The sequence below is a fragment of the Nothoprocta perdicaria genome, unplaced genomic scaffold (assembly GCF_003342845.1).
Source record: "Nothoprocta perdicaria isolate Ctin4 unplaced genomic scaffold, notPer1 scaffold_9, whole genome shotgun sequence".
Classification (NCBI taxonomy): domain Eukaryota; kingdom Metazoa; phylum Chordata; class Aves; order Tinamiformes; family Tinamidae; genus Nothoprocta; species Nothoprocta perdicaria.
The window spans coordinates 3643121-3661603 of record NW_020456198.1 but is presented as its reverse complement, the minus strand read 5'-3'; the positions used below and the strand labels follow the sequence as shown (position 1 = coordinate 3661603).

Sequence of the window (18483 nt, the reverse complement as noted above, 5' to 3'; positions counted from 1 at the left end):
AAGGTAGCCAGTGACACAAAGCCAGAATTTCCCTGCATCAACAGATAAATTCCATCTAATTTATGGAGTGTACTTCAGTATTTGGTAGCTGACTCTTGAGCCCAACAGGAGCACTAGCAGTGCAACTAGAGTTAAGAGCTCTTTATATATCTTTCTTGTGGGCAACACCACATCAAGTATGAGGCTCCAGTCAGGATCTGAAAGTATTTCCAAAAATTAGCCAGAATTGAAAAAAAGTGTCATTATTTTGAAAGATTTTTTGAATCCCTTCCATAGCAGCCAAGATAGGACCAGATTTTTCAGAAGAGTTTACATGCTCTTTAATGTAACCAAGTATCCCCAAAAAACCACCCCACCATTACAAGCACTGAACACCTGAAACTGATGTGCAAGTTTTGGAAGGCTGGTCTTAAGAACAACAATAGCTTGTGCTGTTGTGAGCAGTTCAATGTTGGAAGCAGAATTCTTGTTTTATATGAACTCCATGTTAATGGGGAATTACTTCCCGTTTGTTACAGATTTTAGTACTGAAATTATGTGGCTCTCTTGCCAAATTCGGCAAGAACGTGACTCTAAGTGAAAGGATTTTGAAGAGCTCCAGTTCTAATATAACACTGCAGCATAGCTTGTGACCAGCTTGTACATGTTTGGGGCTACACAGCACTACAAATTGTTGCTTTATCAGATGCAGCTGACCAAAAAAAAAAAAAACCAAAAACCAAACCCAAAAAATAAAAATACTCCCTCTATTCTTCCACTCTAAAAGCATTTAAACTACATTTAAACTACAGCAGTTCTGGGAACCTGGCTGGGTGGAGGGAATTGGCAGAATAACTTGTACTGTGCAAAATATGGAGGGACAGATGTTCAACTGATGGCTTGAACAGATATAATGGTGACACAAGGATGACAGCTCTATGAGATTTCAAGAGGCGATATGTCACTTGTGCAGTAGGCCACTCCGCATCTTCATAAAAAGTACTTTTTATGGGGTGAGACAAGAGAAATCCTGATAAAAGTGACATAAGAATGCTAGCCAGCCATAATCATGAGTTTGATTAAAGATTTGCTGGAAATCACATTAAAGCAGGGCTCAGATTTGCAGATCAGCTCTGTGGTGTTGATTCCCACTTGGCAAGTCTGACTATGCAGCAGTAGAGCCTTTTTCCTTCCAGGTCACCAATTCCTAGTGGTTCTTTTCACCTTGTATTTGCACCCAGGTTGCTAAAGGAGAGGTTTGTTGCTCTTTTGAGTTGTAGAGGACTGTCTGTTGCCTGGTGTTGCTACATAATAGGAGTCTGGGGAACACTCACGTCAGAAAGAGCAATGCCACAATAGTACTGTATTGCTTGTGACAAAAACAGGGATGGAAATCCATATGATCCAAGAGGCAGAAATAGTCTCATCTCCCTTGATGGATGCTCCTCCTTGCTATTAGTTTAAGCTACCTCAGTCCTTGCTGTTTGTATATGACCTTTTGCCACTTCAGCTTGTATTTCCTTTTTAAATGGATTTTTCAGCTCTCGAGTCCCAGGTGTTTCTTTCTTCAGCTGACACTCAGGCTGTGCATCATATAACCCATCATGACTTGGCAAAGGTTTGTTGGGTCACTGGATGAAGACTCTCAGATCCAGGTTTTTGTTATTAAACTTGTCATTCACACAAGTCCTTGGAGATTGCAAGAGCATGAAAATTAAATCTAGAGATTGAATCATCCTGGTTTTTTTCTCCCCCCCTTAAGCACACACGTGGTCTTGTCATCTGGTCATTTTTGTCATTGCTAGTGACTGTTCTCAGAAAGTACTGGACAAAACCAAAGCTCTCACTCTTGCAATGAGCTCATATCAAATATGAGCTTCCTAAATTATGACAATTTAATATGTTCACTACACTGCTATTGAGAAGGTTTAGATAGCATTTATAATCAGTGCAATTGAAAAAGTAAAGTTAAAAGTTCAGTTACTGTCAAATTTAATTAAAAGTTCAAAGTTAAAATACTCAAAAGAAGATAGTTTATTTTTATTTGTCCTGGAATAACATCAAAAAGTTACTTATTTCATGTTCCACTGATAGTAAACTCAGATTCCTAAAAATTTAGGCCAGTAATTCAGACCACAGAAGGAGGATTTCAACAGTCTGGACTATCTGAAAACATTTGCACCCTGCCTGGAGGGTAAGGTAAAACTGGTACAGGGCCCCTGGCCTGTAGATCTCAATCCTTAGCTCCGCGACAGTCGGTGATTAGGAAGCACAACATTTACAGAGCCCCTAGAGATCCAGAACAATGCACATACCCTCGGCAGCTATGGAAAAAAATGACACCGTTCCTCTGAAGGGCAAAGTTCATTTCTACTGTGCACTGAGAACAAAAGCCCAAATCCATGAAAACTTTTGCTTCACTAGTTGCATTCTTCAGCAATCTCATTTCTGAAAAAGTAAGCACAGCAGAACTAAGAAAGATCAAGAAATCCATACAATCCATCTTGCTCATGAGAAAGAGCCTTCCAAGAGGGCTGCACAGCATGTTGTGCTATGATGATCCAGAAGATATTTTGAGAGTAACTACATAAAACTATGGGCAAAAGTTTAGTACCTCTGCTGCAGGCATGCAGTGCCTGAGAAGGAAGAAGATACTGGTGACATTTATATGATAACAAACAGCAAAGATTTTCAGGCATGATGAATAATCCACCTGCATATTTTTCTATTGTCTCATCCAAGATTTCTTGGAGCACTTGATCTTCACTTGAAAACCTACTTCAAGCTGTGCAATCTTACCTAGAATAAATGAGAAAATTAACTGAGAAAAGAAATCTGTGTCACTTAGCTCGATTCCCTAGGAAACAAACAGCAAAGGCCAGGATTTTGGAGGGGGAGGTCACAGTCAATGGGTTAAGGAATATTGCCAGCATTCCTGGACAGTCTGACTGGCTGAATGTCAAAGTATGCACAGTGTGTCCAGTTAAAAAACAAACAATAAAAACAAACAAAAAAGACGCACCGAGTGGGGAACTTCACAATCCAGTGATAGATCTGACTGCCCCACATATGGGCATCAGGTGTCAAGAAATATCTAGCTTAAAATATAGCTAGTTTCCTCTTATATTTCCTGGCCAGTATTTCTGTCAGTCTCAACAAATGCGACAAACATCATCTTATGTTGAGGAACAGCTACATCAAACCAGGCCTGATGGCAAATGCCATTTTGTCTCGAGTGAAGCAATCAATCTGACATTTTATGTCAAGACTAAACATTCATGCAAAGTTAAAGAGGAAATACTTGAAGGAGTTTGATTTGACAAGCAAGACAAGGAGTTTCAAAGACATTTGCTACACAGCCTTATATGGCAGAAACCAACTCTTCCAACATACATTAAATTTGGTCTTGTCTCCACACAGGAATTACCCCCTGAAAATGGATTTACCAGGAGAATTATACACATCAGTCCCTTCAATCTGGTATCCTTCTGCTACCTTGGGGTCTCCTCTACTACTTTGAGGGATGGATTAGCTCTTAGCCTCTCCCACTGCTTCCAACATTTTGCTGAACCATGGCACTGGAAAAAAGAAATCCAGCTTTCTGGTAGGTGGTATAGACTTAAATGTGTCACATCTGCTTTGAAGAAATAATAGTTTTATATCATAATAAAACCTGGCAAACCTAAGACACCCACCCTGGTCACCCCAGGAACCCTTTCCAGACCATTGGAGAAGAGAGGAAGCTCTGTGGATGATGTGGTGTGGGGCTGGGCTAGCCCACCTTCCACAGCTATCCATCCATCTCCTGTTGAGAGCATGGGGCAAGGCGACAGCAGGCAAAGGACCCTCAGAGAAATTCCTCACACGAGAGGCATAAACGTGGCTCCACTTTTGACCTTCTGCAACTAGAAGCTTGATCCTAAAGTTTAGACCAGCCCATGGTACTGATGCTGACACAGCAATAAAGATTCTGCATACCATGTGGCTAGCCCATTGCTATTCTCTCTCCTGGCATGTGTCCACTCTTACATAAAAACTATAATTTAGGGAGTAATAAATGAGTCGTATGACTGTAAAGCTGTATTTACTTGCATATTTTACACACTGCCCCATCAGTGCTGGTATCCTAAAGAAACCAAGAGCTTAAACACAGGAAACATTGCACAAAGCATCAAGGTCATTTTAGTAGCAAGTTCCTTTTCCAGGCTGGGTTATAGGAGAAAGGTAGTCCCACAGGAGACGTGAACATACATACAGAATAAATCCTTGATGCTTCATGAAGGAGCTTGGCCAGGATACAGCTACAGCTAATAGCTGTAAATAGTAAAGTTAGTAGAAAAAAAAAAAATCTCATGCACAAAATAAACACTCAGTTTACAAGCTGAACTTAAAGTTGCTTCTGACAACCAAACCACATTGCTTTTTCCATGCACCAAGTAGCTAGATGAACAGTTAAGTAACAAAGTTAGCGTGAAAAGACAAAAAAACTAAATAACTTCGTATCAGAATTATGCCATTGGAAAGGTATCTCAAACCTCTCATCCAGCTGTACACCCAGCTATGAGGCACTGAAAACTCTCTGCATGCCTATATGCCCTTAAAAACCTCTACCATCTTACAGCAAGAAAGGCTAGAGGAGCTTTTGTAGGGATATCTTTAGGTGGTTACGATTGTCCCTTCTCTCAAACAGGTAAATGAGCACTGAGTAGAAGGCCTGACTGTGCACACTGATAGAAATTGTATCAAAAAATAAAGATTTTCTTGTGACATCTGAGGTGTGGGGGAACAAACAAACAAAAAGCTCAGGCAGAGGACGTGTTTGTGCTCCTCACCATCTTGGAAGTACTGGAAGTTAGCCCAGTCAGGGCACTTGAACCCCTGGGAAGGACTGGAATACGAGCGCCTCGTACTCTAACTCCCATAAGGAGTAGTGGCATCATGCGGAATGAAAATATTTAGGTTTTTAATGAAATATTATTGTGCTCACAGGAAGCAGGAGCTCAAGCAAAAACAAAAAAATATGTTTCATTAAAACAGCCCAATTTGCTATTGAGGAAACAGTTTAAATTAGGCTTTTTACCAGCCACAATAGAACATCATTTCTGCATATATTATACACATAACACCTCCCCAAGGAAAATAAATATCCTAAGTCTTTTCCTCATATGAAATATTTCCTGTGGCTTGGTATCTCAAGAAAACTGTTCTTCCTCTTTTTTGCATTGCAGAACATTTAAAGCAACTGAGATTTGGCCCTCAAACTCTGAGAAATCAAAAACATACACAGCAGATGCAATTTTGTCTTGCAGCAGAAATAAATATTAGACTTACTGTAGGAATGTCCCCATAGACAACTTTTCTAGAAATAAATTTCCACTAGAATCCATTTAGTAGTGCAACAGATGCTTTGAATTTGTGTCTGCTTGCCTCAAAAATATAAGACAACAGCCGTATTCCGCTATCACCCCTATTCTCACATCAATTTATAAACTGTTGAATGAAATTAGGAATTAGGAATAGAATCGATCTTTCGGAACATATGGAAGAGTTTGGCCTGCCCTACTTTGTTTCTGTCACTAAGACACAACCATTACTGTTAAGGAATACATAATACAGCTATTTGAATCCAAAGGCTTTTGGATCCAAAGAGTATTTATTTGACACCAATCTGTCTTTCCAACTCTTGACAGATACCACATAGGCAGACATCAAAGATGATGATAATCGTAGGAGATCAAATAGATGATTTAACTTCATCAAATATTTGATGAAGTTTTTACCAAGTGATCTACTGGCAGCAAAAACACTACATCCCTTCAATGTTTGAGGGGATTTAGCTCAAGGGGCATAAACTAGAGCTGTCCTTTATGTGCCACCTTGAGATTAATGTTCAGCATCTCTAATCATTCCCTATGTTATTTGAAACATGGACAAAACTAAGGCCTCTCAAACAAACTTTGTCTGTAATCCTGGGTAGCAAACATTGTAGAAGTTGATGTGCATATGGAATATATGTAAAACTCCATATTTTCCCATTTCATTAAAAAAATCCAAATGAAAGTAGTAGTATTCTCTGTTTTTTGGGTTATCTGTCAAAGAGAAATGTCTCTGAATGTCACCAGCTGTTTTATTTCCTAATTAGGAGATTGGTTGTTATTGGTACTTGCAGAAAACTATATTTTACTGATAACTACAGAGTAAATATTTACGCCTAGTAGCTACAGCTAAAGAGAAATATTTCAGAAATAGCTTTAATCAGTTGCTACTCTACCTGCTAGAAGCGTAACTGCTTAAAGTATCATGAACACTAAACAGAATCTGCAATGAGACCTAGGGAGTCCTCATGCTTTCTTTGTCCTGAGACACAAAGGAAGAGTCTAGCTCAGATTTTAGTGTGTTTTTTTCCCTCAAATATCACAACTGCGCTGAAATAAAAATGCCATCAGTGCAAGCAGGATGACTGCTCTCTGTATTACCTTGTGTGTGTTTATTTTGCTCTGCAGATGAGTTTGTTTCAGCTGGGCTGCTCTGTGAATATAATTTGTTAGCGAACGTCTGCTAGGAATTTCACGCAAACAATGTCTTATGCAAGTATTGCAGTATGCGGATGAGAAACAATATTTACATTTACAAAATGTGTACTTGAAAACCAAGTATGGATGCCAGATACTTATCCCAGGTTAACTTGATGCATGCTAGTGATTTGAGCCCTCAGGACCACTAAGGTGTGTGTAAATGAAGTGACTCACGTGTGACCTTTCAGAAAATAGCATGAGTTTACATTGATTTTATTTGAGAAAAACTACTCAGTAACACCATTTTAAACACAGATTTAGGTCTCAGCAAAATATGCTAAAACACTTAACTGCACAAGGGTGAAATCTGACTCGGAGACTCCATGAGATAAGAAAAAGCTAACACAGCATGATTCACTCATAATCATGAAGCTGCTTACAATTAAATAGCAAAATATAAGTATTATTTACTATGTCATGGAGCAAACGCATAGATCTTATTTTTCATTAAAAAAAAGAATGAAGCAAATTCAACAGAAATCCACCAACTTACATGGATTGTTCAAAGCATGAGTGAAAGCACATACTTGGAAGATTTCTAAAATTAAGGCCTGAGTGGAAAAATAGAAATCTTTACAGTAACTCTGAAGTTCTTCTATGGAGAAGTTATATTTTTCCTCAGCAGATCTTTGCACACTGAGATCATGTTTGTGCCTGAAACTTTACATGCCCATCAGCTCTGCTTTCTGATGTACTAAAGATATAGAGAAATAGAGAATATGAATGGGGATTAGTTATGTTTGAGAGACCTGTTGTTACCATTGTATGCTCCCCATCAGCCATGATATAATTCCATGCAATAAGTCTACAGACCAAAGTGATCTTGAAAGGCAGCGTGCTTTAGAGACAGTTCTTGATCCAACATTTGCGGAACAAGGTCACTGCATTCCGGTAAAACTTTTCCAATTTTATTGGTCATTACACATGTAGTGCAGATGTTTAAATGTCCTAATGGATTAATGCTGTTGGAAAAGCAGCTTATGCTCCTCACCATACATCTGTAAGCACAGAAACTTAATGTAAATACAGGCTGTTTTATGCTGGAGACATTGCTAATATGAGATATTAAGAGAAATTTATGTGTTTCCCTTCCTTATCACACACAAAAAAAGACTTTGAAAAAGCTGTGCTGCACACATATACACAGAGGTAGTTTTCTGTATTTGGGTAAGGAACTACAAAATCAAGTAGAAAGCTAGAATCCAGATTCCTATGCAGAAAAGCCACCTTGGTAGCTAGTTACCTCATGACTGTGCCATGTATTTGAGCCAAGTGTGAATAGCACAGTTCTGATTAGGCCTGTTTAACACATATCTGGTACAGAGAACTGATTGAACATGAGTAACTAATGAAAACAGGTGTGCTGTGAACAGCTCTAACCACAGGTCCATCCAATAAGCTTGGCTCCAAAAACAACACATAAAAAATGTGCTTGGAAGCCTGATATCTTCTCGAATCTGCCTAAATGTTTTAGCTTGAATGATTACACTATGACTGGGAACATCCTCTACAGGGTCTGACAGTGGCAGGAATCCTACCTGGAACATTTCAGAGACTGGCATGACAAGACACCACTCCATCACATCGTTACAGGGGTCACCAATGCAGCTATTTAAGCCTGGACTACCAGTGCATCTACACAAGACCAAGGAAATCCTGTGTGTGTGTGATATGTGCAACATCTGTAATCATGTAATATGGGCAGGAGTGATGAATTGGCATGCCTGGCTAGGCCAGCTGCCAGGAACACATATTAATAAACTGTTAGTGCATGAGACCAAAGACCAGCAACTGCTGATCGGTGAACACAATGAGTACAAATTCTGAAATAGGAACTGTAATAATCAAAAGAAAATGGAAAGTCCAAATCCTATCGCTATTCTGGCTATTCCTGAATTCTCTACTTCTTCACAGAGCAGGATACCAGACAGCAAAGATGACATTCCCTTGCACTGCAAGGGAAAGGACTAAGCAATTAGGAAAACTGCTAAGTGTAGCACCTTGAATGCCATTGAACATAAGTCACTGCTCAAAGCTCTTTTTCCCCCCTCCAAGAGTATTTGCATCCCCACAAGTGAAAAGCACAGCTTTCAAATAACATCTCAGGACAAGTGTTTGTTTTGCTTCGAAAATTTCATGAGAAAATGCAGATCAATAGATCTCGGCTGACAAAAGTTCAAGTTCCTGAATTTTGGGATGAAAAGATTTCCAATCAACTCTGAGTTAACAGATATCTACTATCTGTCATCACTTCCCTTCTCTACAGAGCAACTAGAGCAGATTACCCCTCTTATTCTTCCAAGGAACCTGGTTGTGCTAGGTTATCAGAAGATATTGGCCTAGTTTGTGCCAGGCATCTCCAGCTCTACATGCACAAGCTCATCCTCTCCTGGCAGATAAGGAGAGTGTTCTGAATAAGGCTATGGCACAGCCACAATATTAATTTTCTTCTTCAAGATTCTCCCTGTTTATCCTTGTTCCCTCCTTTGCCCGACACTCTATTCCCTCTCCCTGCACACCAAAGCAGCAATGTAGAATGCAAGGACTGATCCCACTGTCCATGATGACTTCTTTGCTACCAGACTAGACTCATCTCAAGGTTTTTGGTCACCAAGCTACTCTGGTTCCATGAAGGACTTTGGGGATGATGAATGTATTAAGTAGGGAGAAGTATGTAGCAACGTAACCCTGTATCCTGCACCACCAGCAACCACCTTTCACTTGAGGCATTATTTACCAGCATAGAGCTGTGGAAGTTTAACTTGACTTTGGCAAGGCTTTCTGCACTGGCATCCATAGCATGCCCATGGACAAGCTGATGGAGCATGCGCTGGATCGGACAGTGAGGCAGACTGAAACCTGGTTGCACATGGCCAACACTTGAAGTCCTTTATTTCTGCCACCTGAAGCAGCAAGCTTCAAACTGTGTATTATACACGGTGATCATTTTCCCTTTGCTCCTACCAGAATAAACTGCTGACTTCATTCAAAATAATGAAATTGGACAACAACGCTCTTAAAAAGTTCCATGTCATTGTAGGTTGAAGGCATTTTTTAAATAGATCAATAAAACACAACAGGCCAATGACTAAATAACACCTCAGATGACTGTCTAAGCAAGACATGCTTTTCTCATTTTCGTCTGTTTAATATGTACACAAGCAATGATAATGATGGCAAGGAAACAATTTCTTTAAGTACTGTGTGACAGAGAATAATAGAATAAAACAGCCATTGTTGACTGGGATTAAGATCAGATGGCTGCCTCAGAAGAAAACCCTTAAGATGTGGCTGGACAAACACCAGACACAAATATATGTAGAAATTCCACGAAGCACTTTATTAGCTGGGCCATTCACTGAATGGCAGCTGATAAGGTTTTCAATAACATGGACACTGCTAGTTGTATAATGCTCTGTAATCTAAACATAATTAAAAGCGTTAACAATTTTGTAGCCTTTATCTGAGCACATTTTTCCCACATGCTTTCGGTGACCAGGTCATAATCCAAAGACAAGCAGCTCTCTTGTTTTACACCGCTAGTCGAGCAAATGGCAACTTTTTTCCTGTGCACTAAGGTCATTGTACCCCAGGCAACATCTTGGGTCAGTATCTTCCCCAAATCCAGGATGCACCAAAACAAACACAGATGGATTACACGTTGTCTATCAGCTCAGCATTTCTTGCCGTTTCCTCAGATGCCAAAAAAATAATTAAAGAGCATTTGTGCAAAAGTGGTGGTACTGCATCCATATACTTCAATTATCTCGTCAGCTACCTTTATAAGATTCTCAGTATGTGATACATTGCTCTATGATGCTTACTACAGCAGCTTCTGCAACTGAAAGTTCAGAGATAAGTTTTGACGGTTAACAATTTTTGGTGAAGTTTAGGACTTGTTTATATTAAGTTTGACATTTGTTCCTTTTTAATTCAAGGGGCAGTTCTTTCCTAGGAAGCTAACTGTTCTTTTCAGGGGTACAAAGATACTTTAAACCTTCCTTAGGTCCAGTGCAAGAACTGGAAACACAAAGGAGTGAGAGAGAGACTGTAGAGAACATTACTTAATCCATCGGAAGTGACAGTATTTAGGTATTTTAAGTGACTGTATTGCAATTATGATCTTACTATCCCCCAAAATACCATCTTCTTTTAGCTTTGCAAATATGAAAAGCTACAAGAAGAGTTTGCAAAGTACTTGGCTAACTCTGTTTCTCCCATTTTAGCTACGTTTTTAAGGGAAGATTTATCTGCCTCCTGTTTCCAATACTTACTGACGCACTGAGATAGACCATAACAGCAGCAAAGCCAAACCTATGCTGTCACACCGAGACGCATACAGTGCATATGAGCCATTAAAACCTACTTCAGTGCTACTTAGAGCACTGAGGGATACTTGGAAGATAATTACTAGCTCACTTTAATTTGCAAAAATTTCTCATGAGCTGGGATAATTGAATGCACGATAAAACTATCTGAAGTGTTGGAACATTAAATTCATGCTATAAAACACAACTAACAATTGAAGAGGATTTTGGGGGAATATATTCCACTACCCTTTTTGTAACATCTATAAACAAGCAAAAAAGTTTCTTTCCTGGAATACATACAGCTATGTATGTGCTGGATGCCAGAAAAACACAGATGTGTGAAAGTTGAGAAGTGATCCTAGGGAGAGCATGCACAAAGCCAGGCAATTTCAAAATATTGGTTAATGCCTTTTCCATTATGAAAAAATGAAGGACAAGTGTGGGCATATTACGCTTGATTTCACCATCAGTAAGAATCACAACACTCAGTTTTCCAAGGTCCAGTTTCACAACACTGGCAAAGAAATATGCAGCAGAGACGAACATCCTCCCTGCTTGACTGTCTCCATGTCATGCCATACACAAAAGGACCAACTCAGAGCCAGGCAGAGACAGCTTGGCACTTGAAATAATGTCCCCAAGCATGGGATCTCAAGTCTAGAGCAGTCCCAGCTGCTTGGACAGGTATTTGGGTACATCAGGTTTTGGGTGACCATGCAGGATGGGGCACACAAGCAACAAGTAGAAATTGGGGATCACCAAGAAGTAGCAAAAGGAAAAAAAGAAAAAAAAAGAAGAAAAAAAAGGTTATATCTTCCCTATTAAGGGTAAAACAGCAGTAGACAACAGACAGATTCTGCTGGTGTAAGGATCCTAGAGCTGAAGGTCCCTAGCTTTAGGGACACCCTATTGGCTATAGCTCTTTGAGGAATAGACCAGCTATGAAGATTATGGGGATAAATTTAATACCAAAAGTCTCTAAAATTCAGCTCATGGATTTAGATATAGGCTCTTCTCCAAACATTACAGCCATCAGCAAAGTTTAAATCATGAAAAACCACAGCAGAAAGGCAGTAAAGTCACATAAACATACAGACAACATGTTTTTAAACTTCAAAATTAAGCAAGGTTCAGAAGAAAGTTAACAAGAGTTCATCACATCAGATATGATGAAACAGCATTGTTTGAATATCTGATGGATATTTATGGAAGTTTTGTAACAGTATCAGAGAGTTTCCCAGTTTACAAATGATGTGATATCACATTTTTGAGATGGGCTAAATGATTATCTTTATATAAACCTTACTAGTGTCTTCTATGGATTATCTGCATCTGGAAGATTTGAATGGAAGAATGACATGTCACCAAAATAGACTAAAGGTTTTCCTTCCCTCTTAAAATGTTTTTTTTTTCTTATGCTTTCTCCACTGGGAAAGAAAAACACAACTGCAGAAATAGCCTACTGGTTAGGATAACAGCTTGAAATTTAGCAATTCTTACAGTAAATTCCAGTCCTATTCCAGAGTGACTGTCCTTGAAGAGACTTGCAAGTAAGGCACTGACATGCTCTGATTCCTAAAACCTGCTTTTATAAATTACTTAATGAAAAACCTTGAAGACTCAGGTTCTTATCTAAAATTGCCTGCAAAAATTAATGCTTCTGAGTCCTACATGTTTTAGAAAAAATCTCACTAGGACAATGTCAAATTTAGGTATCTAAGTATCTGTCAGCCATAAGCACACCAAAGTACATGGAAGTATTGCCATCCCAGGCAAAATAGCCTGGAACTAGGCATTTATCTGATGTTTACTGGGATCCAGTGGAACTGGTATAGCATCTCCATGCCCAGATAAGCACCTTAGGCAGGGTGCTAACAACTCACTCTCCCATGTCCTTCCTTTTGTGGCCTAGAATTCTTTAAAATAGTCTATAACAATCTGAATAACTGAAGAAGTGAAGAAGTGTCTGCCGTGGCTGGTTCATGGCAAGCAGTTGGAGAAGACCACACTAGCCTGACTTAGGCAGAAGAACATTTCTTGGAGGGAGGTTCTTGCCCATCCTGGAACTGGAACCACCAGGGTTTACTGGGACCCTAGCTAGAGGCTGACTTTTCCACTCTGTTACACAGACACGTCAAATTCACAAAGAAATCTAGCAGTAGATTATTTTCTTTATGATATTTTGAGTAGCTGAAAATATAGATAGCATTGTTCTTATACCACGTTAAGTGCTGCTAACCCCAGAGCCACTGCTTCCTCTGTTTGTATGGGGAGGAAATATTGCTGGCACAACAGGCCAGCTTTTTCCTTCGTGTTAAGTGCCTGTGTAAGCAGCAATCACTCAGCGCTGCTGCAACAACCCCATTTTATGATGCCATGAGCACAGTTATCACAACCAAACTGATCTCCACCAACTTGCATCTGGATTTTTGAGATCAAATCTGAGCCATACTGTACATCATCCATAAAATGTCATTAGTAATTGCAGTTCTGTTATTACAATGCTTTAGTCATTACAGTTGCTGTCACCTATTGATGCCACCTACATGAGCTAAACAAGTTGGCCGAAACATCTTCCTCCAGGGTAAAACATATTCTGGTACGACTGTCCTCCGTCCTACTGAGATAGGTCAGGGAGTAAACCTCATTTTAGAGATACTGTGGCTTGGAATTGGGATTAAGGGGAAAGAAACAACACTTGTGGAGTCTCTGCTAGAGGCCAGCTCGCATGTGCTTCCCTGTATGTATCTGGCAGTCCTGGAGAGGCAAATACATAATCACAGCGGTATGCGATCCGCATGGAAAGTTCGGAGCAGATACAATTACACTACCAGGAAGCAAATAATCAGTGCTCATTTGCAAAGAGACACATTAGGAGGGGACAGTCATATGCCTCCCCAATGATTTATAAGTTACAAGTGCAATTACCTCTTTGAAATTGCCCAGACAATTAAGGTCCTCACCAAATGTGCATAAAAACTCCAGACATCATTTCCATCCTCCTCTTGGTGGACAGAAAAACAAATGAAGAGGATTATTTCGTTCTAGCAACAAAGGCTTTGCACAGAGAAAGAAATATTCATATGAAGCACTTTCCAAGTGGTGAAGTAGCTTTAGAGGTAACGGTCTTACCTTTGAACCCAAGGAGGGAAAAAAACAAAACAAAACCAAAACCTAAGATCACTTCTAGCTGCTATAAATATCTATCCCAATGTCAAGGAGACCTCAAGGTGGTCAATACTGGGAGCCCTTTGTTCAGATAGGAGAAGGCTCTAAAGATCAAAGCATTAGCATTGAAGCTGTTGATTTATGTTTGTACATGAAGAACAGCCAGAAACAAACAGAATCAGTTAAAATGCATTCAGGAAATCTCAACAGAGCAAGATGAAGCGGTGCAGAGGTGAAGGTTGGGAGGAACACCACACGTGCAGCACCCAAGCAAGGCACGCAGAGATGTCTGCACATTGCCTTTGCGCAATGCAACTGCCCGGGAGGCAGATGCAGAAGATCCACACGCTACAAACTGCTCCTGCTGGGTACCCAGGACACCCTCCAAGTCCCCTTGGGGAGAGGAGGGGATGGGAGCAGAGCCAGGGCCACTGCTTGGAGGCCAGCCGGGCACCTCCCAACCATCATCCTCCAGCAGTGGAGGGTGGCAACTTTCTCCACTGAGCAAATTTACTCAGCAATTCATACGGGCTAGACCAACAGAGGAGGTTTTGCTACCATGGTCTACAGAGAAACAAACAACAAAAGTTTTCAAATTTGGGACCGTTGTCAATAGCTGAGGGCACATTGGAGAAGACTTCTTGTTGGTAACCTGTATTTGCATTGGTCTTGTATTATTTTGGTTCACTTCAGATTATAGCAAGGAAAGAAAGTATCCCTGACGTTTTAGAACAAACAAATATTTACCACCGCTGTTTCCCCACACCCCTGGTCAACTTTGGCACTGACAGGCAATGTTTCCCCCAAGCCACCCACACTGCGTGTTCCAGGGGCTTAGGAGGAGCTTCTTCATTGCACAATGAGGCAAGTCAGGAGCTGGAACTTGTTGAACAAAAAGAAAATGGGGAAATAAAAATAAATAAATAAAAGGATCATCTACAAGTCATTTCACATCCTCAGCCTGAGGCTTATAATATTTCTGAGCATTTAAAGCTAGGCCTACCTTCATTAAATTGAGAAAAAGGGCATCTCCTCTGCCTGAGGGACCAGCTTCCCTGTTCCTCTATGTCACCACCCAGATCAACCACTTAACAGCCCAGATTTGATATCCTCCAACACATCATGAAAGCCAATTGCATCCATACAAACATCCCCAGAATTTATGGAGACTCTGTGCAAGAAAAGGCGACCGGTACAACACTCCCAGAGTAGAACCATGGTCCAATGGAGAATTTGTACACCATGTAGTGTATGGCAAGTTCTTCTTTCCAAGAGATATGAGAAGGAAGAGGATAATGGATTCAATGAGACATGGATAAGAAATCATACAGTGAAAATTAGTTCTAGGCACTAAGTAGTGCATATTTCTCTGTTCTACAAGTATTTCAGAGATATCTAAATAATGTCTAAATATCTATATGAAACAAGAAAGCAAAAAAAAAAAAGAGACAAAAGAAATAAAAAAATGCAAAAAATATCCATTTGCCAGGGAATAGATGTACTCTTAACTGAAGACCCCGGGGTCAGGATCTAGCACCAAGGCATAAAATGAAGAGCATCACGTACATGGAGCAAGAAGCAGAGCTTCAGTCCCTGACAGATGGTGAGGATGGAGGAGCATGGGTTCTTATGTACCATAATCAAGCACGCTATGAACACAGCTGGCTGGGCACTCTTTAAGAATGAGTTTTTTCATTTCCTAAGAGAGACTTGGAATTTCTGCAGTGCCAGAGAGCTGTGTAACTTGTCACGCAAAAGTTTGTCTTAGCAACCTCTCTAGATTAAAATGGATAGAGCTGCAGTGCAGGGGACAACTTTGAAAAAGAAGAGAGATTTTCAGAGCATACCCAGCTGCTCCAGCATCATTACTTCTGGGAGATAGTGACAGGACCAAACTCAGCAGCAAGTAGAAGCTGAATTTTCACATATTCCACCAGAAAACAGCACCTTCTCACACAGGTAGCAGTGTGTACATGGAGTCTGCACACTCACTTCTTTTGCTAGCCTTCTCCTAGACAGGAAAAGAAAATTTGGCATATCTTGGTTTTAATTAAAACAAAAGATCAGGCAAAACCCAAGACCATGTCAGAAAAGGCTCAAAACAGCAAAACTACTAACAAATGCAACTGCATTATTTAGTAGTTGTTTTCCCAAGGACCACACAATAAGTTTTTTGTTTAGTTGTTTTTTTTTCCTTTATATTCTGCCTCACTTGTGTCATTAAGCCGATTCAGAGCTTGTTGCCAGTGACTTCAGCTAGTGAAGTACCAGGATGTGCGTTACGACAGCTCCTACTTACAACTTGCCTAAACTTGTGTTAATCCCCATAGACACCATCAAACATATCCTGATGCCAGTCACAAACAGATTCTTAGGTGGCTGCTTGAGAGCATTCTCAAAGAAACCCAAACCCAACATCTTTCTAAGACAGCTCATCACAGGATGGAGAAGGCAGATTCATTGTAGGCTCCCAAAGTGCAGAGAAGACCCTTGCAGGCCACGAACTACACCAAGGGCTGCATGTCAGCTCTGCCATCTCCAGTCCTGGGAGGGTAGACTTCATTTATGTGCCAAAATGTGTTTTGTTTTTCATCAATAGGACAGAAAAGCAATTGAAGGACAACGATTGCTCTAGCTCTAAGGTCTTGCCTGCCTTTTTGCTCCTAGAAGACTCAGAAACTAGCTTGAAGTCAGGTATAAGCGTTAGTGGGCATTTCTATGCAGATATTTTTTCTTGCTTGCTCACGTGTGCACTAAAGGCAAACTTTGGAAACCACTGCAATGCACTGTAAATGTTACTCAGGGGTGCTATTGGATAAAGTCATATAAAACACATAGGGCTTACAGCTGGACTGCAGCTCGTTTCTCCTAACCCTCGCAAATCAGAAACAAACCCTCCATGCAATTTAGAAAGCAAAAAGATTGGAGATTTATACTGGCACCCAGAGGCTCATGGACATAGTTCAAGAATATGAAAAATTATGTGCAAAATTCACATGGGGGCATAAGGGACTCCAAGTTAACCATTCAAAATATCCATGCAGTTCCACAATTGCAACGTATACAGCGTGAACAGGATGAAGGGGACCTTCGGGGGCAGGGAAATAAGAGAGGCCACCAACACAGAGGGGAAGAGTGGGTGGGGACTGGCTTGGGAAAACATCTAAAATTAATACAGCCGACGAGAGAAGAATCTTCAGCACTTTCCTTTGTCTGCTTATCCATCTTGCCTTTCCTCAGCTGCGTGGGGACACTCAGCAAAAGCAATCAGAGTTCGCAGCGGATCAGTTAACACTGAACTAAACCTCTGTGCAGATAACTCTCTTTTCAAAGCTGAAACAGGCTTACCTCAGCTAGAGCACCGTGCAGCTTAATATCCTTTTAAATTCACGCTCATCTTAACCTGCTCTCATGCAGACAGACCATTAACCCTCTAGTTAGAGCCACTGGATTTGTGAATCTTCACAAGAGCAATCATTTTTCTCAGTGCTACGTGCACACTGTTCGGAGTAGGGCAGGGGGGAAACAAGAGTCTCTCTTTGCCAACATCCAGAAGTAGGTGGGACATTTTATTTGCTATTCTGTGCCTTACTGGAAAGTCACAGACCCTCCCTCCTACCCCCTGAGCTTGTCCCCTCCTCAATCACTGCTCACCAGATCAGCTCGTCTCATTCTGTGGGAACCACTGAAATAAATAACGAGCCTCCAAGGCCACTGCCTGCCTGGGCTGGGAGAGGGAAGGCAAAATAAGCTCAAAGCAAGAGTCTGTGACCACTCTGCATTTCAAGTCTAGATAACATGAGCACATCTGCAGTAGTGTGGAAGTGACTGAACAGTGTGTTCACTTGAACGCTGCTGGGAATATTGCTATATTTTAAGTGCTACTGCCTTTGAAGACAGGTATAGCTGGAGACAGTATACTCTATCATCTTTTGCTCATTTAAGATCAATATCACAAAAAAACCTTTTGAAAGTTTTTTCTTTCAAAATTGAAAAACATGCTCTTGATATGAAACTGTTCTCCCAGACCAAAATTTTTACCCTGGACAGAGCTAGTCCAAGCTCTTCCTGACCACAAATTCAGAGTAAAAGAAAAAAAACAATGTTGAGTGCAAAACTAGAAGCAGTATTTAGTAGAGCCCTCTTTAGATAGCTAAGAGGTGAGTCATAGAGGCAACACCACTAAGCTGGTCATTCATCAAAACCCATTTGGCCACAGACACCACAAGTCCTGTTATCTCCCTGCCAGACACTACATTTCTCCCTATCTGTCTGTCTTGCAGCCTGGTCTCCTCGGAGTCTCACAGTCTTCATTTTGGTCTTCTGTGGAATTTTTTTTTTCTTTTTTCAAGCTTTTTCCACTTTATCTGCCAGGTAACAGGGAGAGAAGAATGCTCTGTCAGAGCTTTTTTTTTTTTTTTTTTTTTTTTTTTTTTTTTTTTTTTTTTTTT

The 18483-nt window shown here is 40.4% G+C and overlaps 1 long non-coding RNA gene across 1 annotated transcript in view; it reads right to left on the bottom strand.

The window, feature by feature from the left end:
• Positions 1-1365: 1365 nt before the first annotated feature.
• LOC112958741 overlaps positions 1366-18483 on the bottom strand; it is a 23611-nt gene continuing 6493 nt past the window's right edge. The window contains exon 2 of the long non-coding RNA XR_003251484.1: positions 1366-2778. This is a non-coding gene — a long non-coding RNA (uncharacterized LOC112958741). The remainder of the gene's footprint in view (positions 2779-18483) is intronic.